The sequence below is a fragment of the Choloepus didactylus genome, chromosome 15 (assembly GCF_015220235.1).
Source record: "Choloepus didactylus isolate mChoDid1 chromosome 15, mChoDid1.pri, whole genome shotgun sequence".
Taxonomy (NCBI): domain Eukaryota; kingdom Metazoa; phylum Chordata; class Mammalia; order Pilosa; family Megalonychidae; genus Choloepus; species Choloepus didactylus.
Window position 1 is genome coordinate 2,798,670 of NC_051321.1, and position 11,556 is coordinate 2,810,225.

At 38.7% G+C, this 11,556-nt stretch overlaps 1 long non-coding RNA gene across 1 annotated transcript; it reads right to left on the bottom strand.

Annotated features, from left to right (window-relative positions):
* Positions 1-1,647: 1,647 nt before the first annotated feature.
* Positions 1,648-7,766, bottom strand: LOC119510294. Its single transcript, XR_005211868.1, has 3 exons — positions 7,737-7,766; positions 4,963-5,000; positions 1,648-1,730 (listed from the first exon to the last, which is right to left on the bottom strand). It is a non-coding gene; the product is annotated as an uncharacterized LOC119510294 (long non-coding RNA).
* Between the last annotated feature and the right edge of the window lie 3,790 nt (positions 7,767-11,556).

Below are 11,556 nucleotides of genomic sequence, written 5' to 3' on the forward strand. Positions count from 1 at the left end.
GTAGAATTAGAGGAAAGTGAGGGTTGTAAGGCGAGAACTTCCTACTCACAGCCGTCTACCCTGTTATGACATTTGGCAAATGCTGATAGAGGCTTCTGAATTACACTCCTTTTGCTGAAAAATCCTGTTTCATCTTGAAGCACATCCTACTGATGTGACAAGTTGGAAATATGACAGTTCTGATGTTAAGTGCCAAAGACCATTCAGCAGGTGACTGAACCTACTTCCCTGCTTGAAAACTAGAGCCGTCTGCCCCTTGCAGGTGGGTGACCCCTAAAAAGCTCCAATATGGAAGTTCAGAGAAGGTGATGGATGTGCCAATCTGACATCTGCTTCTGACAAATGTGTTCCAATGCAATCACACAGTGTGAGTCAAAGGTATGATTTTTTGCAACCTGCAAACCTGTACGAGCTTTATGAAGGGAATTGGCCTCCCTAACGTTTTCTTGCTTAGATCCCTAGAAGAAGGTTGCCACTTCAACTTCCCTTTCCAAATTTCCATTATTCATGTCCCTCAGCGTAGGCCTGCCTTAACCAATCTTTCTTCAGGAACTTTCTTGAAATTATTAATATCTGTATTTTGTTCTTCACTTCCCTTGAACTATGATGGGTGTTAAAATGTATGCCCGAACCAGGCAGAAATGTCTTTTTCAGCATTCATCCATGCTGCCCTCAATCCCACATCATTAGGGAGGCTCCCCTCCCTCATGTGGAACCGTATCAGAGTCATCATTTCATGGTATGTTCACAGTTGAAATGAGAAAGAAATACTCTCTGCTCGTAAGGACCTTGGGTGAAGACGACAGAGTGTGGAAAGGCTACTAACAGAATACAGAGCAGACACAGGAGAACAAGTTGGGTGGTGAATGTACTCAGAACACTGCTCTTGGGGCAATAAAGGCTTGAGGCAGGGAAGCTGGCAGGAGAGCATCAGAGTGGAACTGGGAACGGCCTGTAAAACCCAGAGGGCTGTCATCTGAAAGAGAGATCAAATCAGACGGTACAAAGGCTCGGGCTGGGGAGAAGAGGCCACAGGGAGAAAGGCTAGTCAGCCTAAGAGGTTCTTCCTCAATGGCCACGGGCAGGAGGGGCGGCTCCAAACCACCACAGGTGCCCAGTCAGAAGCGAGTGATCAAGTGGAAATCAGAACAGTCCAGTCAAGTTGAATTAGATGACCCACAATTTCCTTTCCAACCCCCAGTCAATAATTAAAGATGGTCATTAAGTTTCTGTCCTAATACTTGGGATTACATGATTCTGTGCTTATAGTAAACCTGAAGCATTAAGGAAAGGAAATATATACTAAGTACGGATGGAAGGAGGAGTAAAAATATATAATCTATATAGAATCTATTACTGTAAAACAATATTAATTTCAGAGTTTATATTTTTAAAGAATCAAACTTCAATTATTGGAAAAATTCACATACATATAATACTTCACACCAAATAGTTGGCTTTTTTTTGTGATTGTATTCTTGGATAATAGTCAAAGAGATATTTGACTTCAAGAATTCCTCAGGGATTATTTACCCATGATCCTGAGACTCCCTGAAGTTGTAAGCAAAATTTTATTGGTACTTACTTTTGCTTGTCTGAGGTGAAGATCCATAACTTGCAACAAATTTGCAAAGAGGTCCACGACTCCCAAAACGTGTAATCGCTGATTGAAATATGTTTGAGGCAATACGGCAGACCAGATTTCTTGTAAATCTCTATCAGAGTGTGATCTGGGAGACAGAAACACTCTGAGTACGTGGATAAGGGATTTATTCTTGGAACTAGACCCTATGCAGTTGCGAGGGAGCTGAGGAAGCAGGAAAGGAGAACGGGAGGGGCAGGAAGGTCAGGAGCCAGCCTTCTTTTAGCACCATAGTCTGCAGTGAAATCTGGGAACCCAGACACATCCAGCTGCCAGAGGGGGACAGGGCAGCCGTGCTGGTGGCAAAGTGCAGGGAAGGCTGTTGCCCCTTTGTCCTGCCCACAGGGCCAGGAGTCACTGTTGGCCACAGCTGGTCAGCAGGGCCAGTGGTGGGAGTAAGTGCTGACCCTGGAGCAGGGAGAGTGAGGACAACCTGGAAACCTGAGAGCTGCTGGAGCTTCTCCAGCTGTCCCTACATCTAGCCATGACGGCCTTCAAGGAGGAATGGCTGCAGCCTGACTTCCACCCTCTAAATTTCATGCAACCTTCTCTTTTGGAAGACTCTACTCAGAAATAATACAAGGAAGGTGTGATGGCTTGAAGCTGTAGATACCCCAGAAAAGATCACATTCTTAAAGCTAATCTATACATGTGAGTGTGTCACAGCCCATGAGGGCCGTGCAAGTCCAAACGCCAAAGAAGACAATGAGCATTTCCTGATACATGAACTTTTATTCAGGACTGACTTACAGGGTGAGAAGTTGTAGAGAGATCATGACGGCTCTCTCAGGCCAGGCAGGGAAGACAACCCAACGATACAAAGAGGACAGAAAGCCTTTTATAAGGGTTTAAGACAAAGACATTCCTAAGGGTGGGGGGAGCATAGATGCAGAAACAGGTCATTCTGACCTGGGGGGTGGTGCAAAAATTACATTTTGCTCTTTTTGTGAGGCTAAGAGCCTCTCACTTCCTGCCTGCTTCCCATAAAGTTACATTTTAAGGTCAATTACCCTTTTTCTCTCTACTGGCTTACAAAGACAATAGGTTAAACATTAGCTGCCTAGGTCATGCAGACTGCTGTGCACCAAAGATCTGCAGGCCTGTTTTGCTCAGGCCATGGGTTGCCACAGGGTGTGAACCACTGTAAGTAGTTCCTTTCAATGAGTAGGATCTTAACTTTAGATGCTAAGTTGGAGTCCTTTATAAGAGGATAAAAGACAGAGAGAAGATACACTAAAAACCCCCAGAAAAGCCTAGAGAGAAGCAGCCTGGAGCTGGAAGCAACAAAACCCGGGAGAGAAAGGACAGACATGCAGACGGCGCCATGTGCCTGGCCATGTGACAGAGGAGCTGTGACCACTGGTAGCCTGTCTTCAGGGAGAAAGCATCACCTGTGAATGCCTCGATTTGGACATTTTCATGGTCTCAGAACTGTAAACTTGTAAGTTTATAAATCCCCATTGTAAAAGCCTACCTATTTCTAGCATATTGCATTTCATCAGCTTTAGAAAACTAAAACAGAAGGATATTCAGGAATACCTCCAAGTCAACTTAACCAAATGAAGACAAAATAAAACACTATAAAATCTTTTCAGCCAAAAAACAAGCTAAAAATTCTGGAAAAATATAAAAGGTATGGTTTCAAATACATGAATAAGCTGAAAAGAAGTTAAGAAAATACTCAAAGGCTACAAATGAAATATGGAATTAGGTGAGTGCCAAATCTGGTGGATGCCTGGGTCACAGACTGATCTCCAATGACCTGGGCCTTCATTTCCCAGCTCTGCAGAAAGACAGAATATGAAACCAGAACCCCTGAAGGGCTAAACCCTCATGTAGAACAAAAATAAATTCCAACCTGCAAAAGAAGGCAGCAGGGAAACTTGACTCCCACAGCCTGACTCTGGGAATTGTCTCCCCTGGCACCTTGAGCTGTCAGCCAAGTTTTATGTGGGTTTAGGAACCACTGTCTCCTTAAAAGCGTGACCCAAACAATGCAAGGTGAGAATTTAGATAAAAGTGATCCCAGATAATAAATCCCTCAGGTTCCTGGCAGAAATAAATCCTACAAGTTCAAAAAAAGTGTCAAACATAAGGAAACAAATAGCATCAGCTACAACAAAATAGAGGGGAGAAACACACAAGCAACAATTAGAGAAATAACAGACAGCTGAATCAGACAAACATCATATATTAGAACTTTAGATTCAAAATATAAAATACATGGACTATGAACAAACAAAAAAAAGACACAAAATATGAACAAAGAACAAGAGAAAAATAACCAGTCAGATTTCAAAATAAACAAATATATTTAAAGAAATTAAAAATATATGTTAAAATTAAAATGCAGGGGATTAAACAATAGCTTAGATCAGATGCAAAGAGAATTGCTGAATTCAAAAATATATCTAAAGGAATTATCAGGAGTATAGCACAGAGAGCTAAAGGGTTGGAAAATGTGGAAGAAATGATATTAGAGATGGAGGGTAGACTGAGAAAACTTGTCCACATCTAACGGAAGTTTCAGAAGGAAACAGAAAGATTAGATGAGGAAGAGTTTTTTGAAGATCTAATGTCTGAAATGCTTCCATAAACATGAAAGACATAAAGTCTCAGAATTACAAACAAAATAAATCCCTAAGGAATAAACAAAAAGAAATCCACAGTGTACAGGGTTCCTATTTGGAATGAAGGAAATATTTTGGTAATGGATGGTGATGATGGTAGCACGTTTTGAATGTAAACAATAGCACTGAAATATGTATCTGAATATGGTTAAAAGGGTTGAAATTTTAGGTTATATATACGGTAACAGAATAAAAATTTTTTAAAAATCCATGGAACTGTACTATACAAACAGTGAACCCTAAGTTAAACCATAGACTATAGTTAACAGTACAATTATAATAATGTGCTAGCAACTGTAACAAATGTATCACACCAATGCAAGGTATTAGTAATAAGGTGGTATATGGGAATCCTGTATTTCATGCATGATTGTTCTGTAAACCCATAACTTCTATAGCAAAAAAAGAAATCCACATGGCAGCATACCATAGAGAAACTGTAGAACCTCAAAAGGCAAAGAAAATTTTAAAAGCAGGCAGAGAGAAAAGACAGGTAATCTAAAATGGAATAGCAGTGAGATCGGCACCTACCTTCTAAGCACAGATAGCAGGCCAGTATCTTCCAGGTGCTGAGAGAATATGATGCATTCAACTATACTGCAGCATGAACTTGTATTCATCAAAAGTCATCACTGATGGAGTGAAAAGGCAAGTTGACTGAGTGGGAGAAGACAGGTATAACATACATACCCAGCAAACGGCTCATATGCAGAATACATCAAGTACTTCTACAAAACAATACAAAAATGATAGAAAACTCAATAGAAAAAAGAGAAAGAACAAGATATTCAAATAGCTATTAAATATATTATAAGGTGCTCCACAACATTAATAGTTGAGAACTGCAAATTAAAACACACAGTACCTTCACCAACAGGGCTATAATCAAAGTGGCTGAGAATACCAAACGTGGTGGACATCTGGAGAAAAAGGAACTCTCACACCCCTCTGGTAGGGGGCTAAATTCTTACAAGCACTTGGGGAAACATGTGGTATCATCTCCTAGAGTTGAAAACACAGTGTCCTATGGCTCAAGAATTTCTCTTCCAGGTGTATTCCTAATGGACATGCACATGAACCACAAAAAAACATGTACAAGAATGTTCATAGCTGCTTTATTCCAAATAGTCCCAAACTAGAAAGAAACTCAAATGTCTTTCATAAGAATAATAAAGAAATAAAGTGTGAGTTATTTATATAATGAAATACTACACATTTTGAAAATGAATAAACTGCAGTTGCACTCCACAAACTGAATTGCTCTTACAAATATGATATTGAAAGGAAAAAGACTAGATATAAACTATCTGAATTTATTTGTTTATTTACTTATTTATTTTCAAAGAACAGACAAAACAAAATGTTAGTGTTTAGGAATGCATGCTTAGGTGGTAGAATTTTAAAGAAAAAGACAGATGGCAAACATAAAAGTTGGGACAGTAGTTATCTTCAGAGAAGGGAAGGAGTCTTTTGGGGGAGCTGGGGGTTGTATTTGTGCTCAAGTTCTCATGATTCATTGGTTTTTACAATTTTGTTTGGTTTATCTTCTACACGTGCATTATATTTCACTACAAAAAAGTTTTGTTTTTAATATAAAGGACAAAATAATAGAACTAAAATACTGGAGAGCAATTTATATAATCAAGAGGGAAAGATCAGAGAAAACAACATTATAAAGTTCTTGCATCATTCAGGCAGGTAGTAAAATATTGATAGTGGGTAAACTTAGAGGGTAAAATTAAATAAAAATAAATTTAAGAAACCATAGAATAACTGTGGAAATAATTCCAGTTTTATCAGTTATCACAATAATATGGATGGAATAAAGTCTCCTATTAAAAGCAAACATTGTCACATAAGATCTTAAAATGTAGCTATACACATTTGCCAAAAGATTCACACCTAAAAGTTAAAGTCAAAGAAAGAGTGAAAACAAAATCACAGAAAAACACACATCAGGCAAACATTAAATATAGGAAGCTATGGTAGCTATGTACTTTAAAGCAAGAAGCACCATTATAGATTTTTTTTTTTTTTTTTTAAAAAGGGGTAACTACGTGTGCTGGTTTGAATCTATTATGTAACCCACATGTACCCCATGTGCCATATTCTTTTAATCCAGTCTTTTGGGCAGGCCTATTGTGGGTGGGATCTTTTGATTAGATTATTTCCATGGAGATAGGACCCCCAGGTGGGTCTTAATTAGTTTACTGGAGTCCTTAAGAGAGCTCAGAGGGAGAGAGAGAGCTCAGAGCTGACACAGACAGAGATGCTTAGAGAGAAAACACCCGGAGGCGTTTTGGAGGCAGCCGTTGGAAGCAGAACCAGGAGAGAAGCCCAGAGATGAAACCCAGAGTTTGCCCTGGAGAAGCCAAGAGAGGACCCCGGACACTTAGAGAAAAACGCCCTGGGAGAAACAATCAAGAACACACAGGAGCTAAGAGAGAGGAGCTAAGACAGAAACCCAGAGACATTCTGGAGAAAGCATCAGAAACCAGAAGCTAACCCTGGGAGAGGCCCAGCAGACTCCAGTCACTTGCTTTCCCACGTGACAAAGGAACCCCAGATGCCATCAGCCTTTCTGCAGAGAAGGTGTCATACTATTGGTTCCTTAACTGGAACATTTCCATGGCTTTGGAACTGTAAATTTGTGAACTAATAAACCCCATTGATAAAGCCAATCCATTTCTGGTTTTTTGCATTCCAGCAGTTTTAGCAAAGTGTAACATACATAACGATAAAAGGTTAAGTGTCCTAAGGATTTGTAAAAATTTTCAAATTCTATGAAACTAACAACATAGCTACTGACTGACTATATAAAGCAAAATTGACAGAACTGACAGGAGACATTAAGAAATCTGCTAAATTAATGTAAAAGTTTAGCCCACATCTCTCCAGGCTTGATAGATATAGATACAAAAAAGGAAAGGAAAAAAACAGAGATGATGTGAAAGATTTTAGCAACACAACAAAACATTTGATCTGAAGGGATTATATGGAACATCACTCCAACAATGGCAGAGCTCACATTTTTTTCCAACACCTCCAGAATATTTTCAAAAATTGAGTTCCTACTCTATCATGGAGTAATTTCAAAACGTTTTTAAGTTATTGGCAACATACAGATCACTTTTTTCTCATCATAATACAATTTCTAATAGTTTAGAAAAAAGTAACAAAAATAATATTGGAAAACCCGTATCTTTAAAAGTAAAACATACTCCTAAATAATTCAAGCATAATGGAAGAGGCCATAATTGAAATGAGAAAATGCTCAGGGAATTTTTAAAATTTAGCATAGATCTAAATTTATGGGATGGAGCTGAGCCAGTTCTCATAAAGATACTTATAGCCTTAAATGCTTAAGGAAAAGAAAAACAAAATAAAAAGACAAAAAGTCAGGTAAGCATTTAGCTTAACTCTTTCAGGAAGTAAATAATAGTGCGAAATTAGGAGCCAAATACCTGTTTCAAATCTTGGCTTTGGCACTTGAAAGTTGTGTGTTGTTTTGGAATTTCTCTCTCTCTCTTTGAACCTCAGTTTCCTGATAAATAAAACATGAATAATAATAGCGCCGAGCTCTTAAGATAACTATGAGGGTTAAATGAGTGAATATATGTAGAAAACCTAGAAGGTTGTCTGGCACATAGTAAACCTTTAACATGTATTATCTATCTGTCGTTATTATCATCATCACCTTCAAGAAGTAAAAAGAGAAAAATGATCCCCAAAACAGCAGTGGAATAAAATTTAAAAATACAAAAATAATGAAAGATTTTGTTTTTGAAAAGACTAATAAAAACCATTAAACCTCTGCAATGAATGATTATAAAATATACAGAAAATAAAAATATTAGAAATTTTTAAAGAACTTAACTACAATTGGTACAGGAAAAAAGATATGCAGCCACTCCAAACAACTCCATATCAAATGAATTTTTTAAAAAGATGAACTAGACAAATATCTAAAGAGAATATTCTTATTAAACTGACTCACAAAGTTATATAAAATCTGAATAGCCTTCAAACATCAAATTAAAGGGACCATTAATTTAAAATCCATTTAAAAAGAAAACATCATGCCCACATAGTTTAACTAGCAACCCTACTAAATCTTCAATCATCAAATCATTCAAATCTTGTACAAACACTGTTGAGAACAGAAAAACAGGGACCATTTTCCAACTTATTTTATAAGAATAGCCTGACAAGGTATAAGAAAGGAAAATGACAGGCTCACGAATACAGAAGCAAAAATCAAACAAAATATTAGCACAGAGAATTCAGCAACATAAAACACGATAAGTAAAATTGGGTTTATCCCAGGAATCCAAATGTTGTAATATTTAAAAATACATATTGATTTAAATAATGAGTTTCCAGTTTGCTAGAGCTGCCATTGTACAAAATACCAGAAATTGGCTTTCATGAAGGGACTTTATTAGATTACAAATTTACAGTTCTGTGACCATAAAAGTGTCCAATCTAAGGCATCGACAAGAGGATGCCTTCACTGAGAAAGGCCAATGGTGTCTGGAACACTTCCGTTAGCTGGGAAGGCACGTGGTCCTTTGCTCCTGGGTTGCGTTTCAAAATGGCTTTCTCCAAAATGTCTCTGGGCTTCTGTCTCTCTTGGCTTCTTTCTCTTAGCTCCTTTGCATCCTTTCTTATTCTCCCGGGGCATTTCTCTCTAAGCATCTGGAGGTCCTCTCTTAGCTTCTCTGGGGCAAACTCTGAGCTTCGTCTCTTAGCTTAGCATCTCCAAATGTCCTTCTGTCTGCATCTCTTAAGTGTCTCCAAGCATCAGCAAGCATCTATACTGGCTCTTGAGCACTCCTAAGTATCCTAAGTACTCCATGGAACTAATCAAGACTCACCCTGAATGGGCGGGGCCACATCTCCCTGAAAATAATACAATCAGAGTTCTCACCCACAGTTGAGTGGGTCACATCTCCATGGAAACAGTCAGAAGTTTCCACCCAACAAGATTGTGATAAAAGATCATGGCTCTTCTGGGGTCCATAATAGTTTCAAACCAGCTCAATGAGAAAAGATATGATGAACACAATAGATTGAGAAAAAAGAATTTATGAAATTCAACATCAAATCATGAGCAAAGCTTTTGACAACCTATGATTAGAATTTCTTAACCTGATAAAGACGGCTATCAAACAGCACCACAAACTATTCAATAAATAGTAATGGGGCAGTTTATCATCCTCATGGGAAAATAATGAAACTGGTTTCCTACTGAAGTCTTTGCAACAGGGCTTATTAGCCTGTACTCTCTGCTGTAACTGGGCACTTCTTGGCCTCCCTGTATTCTGAGCTCCTTATGGTCAGTCTACCCCAGTCCCAACTAGCTCTAACTGGTTCTCGGGGATGTCCCTGAGACCTTGCACAACCCTACTAACTGTGACCAAAAATAAGCTACCCCCCTTTCCTACATGCTTAGGCCATCATTTTCTGGGCACACAATGTATGACTTCCCATGCAGAGCTTCCTGTGTGCCCCATGTGTTTCAGCTTTGTATTTGCACTTTGAGACTCCCTCACTCTTCCTAATCCCATATAAACGTCACCTAAGGGGGGCAGACACCAGCTTGGCTCCTGTGTCCTTGCTGCTCAACCTCACAATAAAAGCCCTTTCTTCTCTCAAAATCCCTATGTCATAACATTGGCTTCTGTGCACGTCGGGCAGCGAGCCCTTGCTTGGTAACACTATGTCTGACCTTAGTCAAAAGCCAGTAACTGACAACCATAGACTTAAATGTGAACAGCAAAGCCATAAAAACTTTAGAAGAAAAGTAGGGAAATATGTTTATGAATTCGAAGCAGGAAACGATTTTTAAACAAGAAAAAGAAGCACAACTGTAATAGAAATGATGGGTAAATTTATGTTACAATAAAAAATATTTATGAGCACCCACTCATAAGACACAGCATAAAGCATAAGATTGTCTATATTTGCAATAATTAAAAACAATGGCAAAAAGTTTGTATCCAAATATGTAAATAACCCCTCAAATCAATAAAAAGCACAATCAACTCAACAGAAAAACAGGCCAAAATCTCAAACAAATATTTCACAAAATAGAAGCCATAAAGCATCAATAAACATAAGAAAAGATACCCAATCTCACTAATAATAACAGAAATGCAAGCCAGGACCACAGTGAGACAGCATTTCACATCCGCCAGATGCGGGAAAACAAAAATATTTAGAATAGCAACTGCTGTTGGGAACAGAGGGCAATTTGAGTTTTGGGTGGGAATGCAAAATAGTGCAATCACTTTGAAACGATTTGGCATTATCATTAAATAGAAAGCTGTGCATACCCTGTACCCTGAAAGATACGTATGCATATGTATATTTTCAAATCCACATGAAATGTTTGCTTTTATGCACCAGGAGACAAGTGCAAGGATATTCATAGCAGCTTCATTTGTAATAGAAAAAATCTGAAAAGGCTCCGTTGACAAAGGAATGGATAAATAATTCCCATACCCATAATAGAATGCTAAAAATCAGTAAAAATGGATAACTACAGTTCCTTCCATTCATTACCATGGGCAAATCTTGCAAACATAGTAGTAAACAAGAAAGCAAGCCACAGAAGATATGTAGAATGGTTGTAATTATATAAATTCCACAGTTTTGCAAAACTAATTTTTTAGGAATTGATATAAACATTGCTTTCAAGAGAAGCAAGGATTGGTGACAACAAAATGTAATTCGGTGATGATCTCATACAGGGTCTTGGGTCAGGTGAAAGTAACAGGAAGAGGCCCTCGGAAGGCATCAAAGAAACTGCCAAGGCTTTGTCTCAGAAGTTGGGTGTTGGGTTTATTAGCCTTACTGTGAACCTTTCATAAATGTTATATATCATTTTGTCCAAATGGAAGCTATTTCATAAGACATACCCACTATCCTCTGTGATGTGTCTTCTCCTCTGACTCTCTAAACTTTGATTCCTCCCGTCTTTCCTTCAGTTGCTACCCTTCTTTCCCTGGGAGAAGCTCACAACCAACACCTGTGCCCAGCACTTGCCTCCCCGAGCTTGTCCTGTGTCTCGAGCCCTCAGGTGGATACCTCACAGCTGCTGTCAATCAACAGAGTCCTGTCGGTCCCCTTTATCCACTGCATTAGTTCTCACATGCTGCTGAAAGTGACAATGACACTGTCCTGGATGTTAAATGATGTGTTGAATGGCATTGAGAAGGCATTTGATTATGGGTCTCACTTGGGGCCAGACACCCTGGTTTGGCACTTTCACTAGGCTAA